Here is a 1,238-nt window from a genome sequence, read left to right on the forward strand (position 1 = left end):
TCTTTCTTTCTTTCTTTCTTTCTTTCTTCACAGTGTTGCTGTGTCTCTCAGGCTGTCTCTCAGACTGGAGTGCAGTGGCACAATCAGGGCTCACTGCAGCCTCGACCTCCTGGGTTCAAGTGATCCTCCTGCCTCAGCCTCCTGAGTAACAAGGACTACAGGCATGTACCACCATGCCTGGCTAATTTTTTTTTGTATTATTGTTTGTAGAGATAGTGGTCTTGCTATGTTGCCCAGGCTGATCTGGAACTCCTGGGCTCAAGCAATCTTTCCAACTTGGCTTCCCAAAGATTGCGGGCATAAGCCATGTACCTCGCACCTCTGTCTCTCTCTCTCTGTCTCCTTCCTTCTTTTTCTTTCTTTCTCTCTCTCTTTCTTTCTCTTTCTTTTTCTTTCTTTCTTCTCTTTCCTTCCCCTTTCCTTTCTTTCTCTTTCTTTTTCTTTCTCTTTTCCTTTCTCTCATTTTTGCCCTGCCTTGCACTCCCTTTCCCTCCCCTCCCCTTCCTTCCTTTCTTTTTTCTTTGTCCTTCCTTCTTTTGAAATTTTTCAAACATACATTACCACTACATAAGTTTGATTATATCCTTGATGAGAGAGACTGTTAGTTGCCACCAATATCATACATCCTTTGCTTCTTTCTTAGCAACAGAACTCACAGTTTGTAGCTGGGTGCGTGGTCACTTGGCACAGGCTACATTTCCCAGCCTTCCTTGCTCTTCGGTGTACCCATGTGATTAAGTTCTGGCCAATGGGAAGTATGTATATATGCTTATGTGTGTGCACGCATGTGTGTGCACCTGTTCGTACATGCACATCATTTCCAAGGAAGTGTTCATCAGGGAAGCAGGTTTGCTCTTCTTCACCTTTTCCTCCAACTTGCTGGCTGGAGAGGGAAGACACATTGTGTGGATGGCAAAGTAGCAATACAGAAGGGGCCCGCGTTAGGCCATTCTTGAACTGCTATAAAGAAATACTTCAGACTGGGTAATTTATAAAGAAAAAAGGTTTAATTGGCATTCTTAAGAGAAAGCAATAATTTCTTTTTTTTTCTTTTTTTCTTTTTCTTTTCTTTTCTTTCTTTTTTTTTTTTTTGAGACAGAGTTTCACTTTTGTTGCCCAGGCTGGAGTGCAATGGCATGATCTTGGCTCACCGCAACCTCCGCCTCCCAGGTTCAAGCAATTCTCCTGCCTCAGCCTCCCGAGTAGCTGAGATTACAGGCATGTGCCACCATGCCTGG

The sequence above is a fragment of the Mandrillus leucophaeus genome, unplaced genomic scaffold (genome assembly GCF_000951045.1).
Source record: "Mandrillus leucophaeus isolate KB7577 unplaced genomic scaffold, Mleu.le_1.0 Scaffold1, whole genome shotgun sequence".
In the NCBI taxonomy this organism is placed as follows: Eukaryota; Metazoa; Chordata; class Mammalia; order Primates; family Cercopithecidae; genus Mandrillus; species Mandrillus leucophaeus.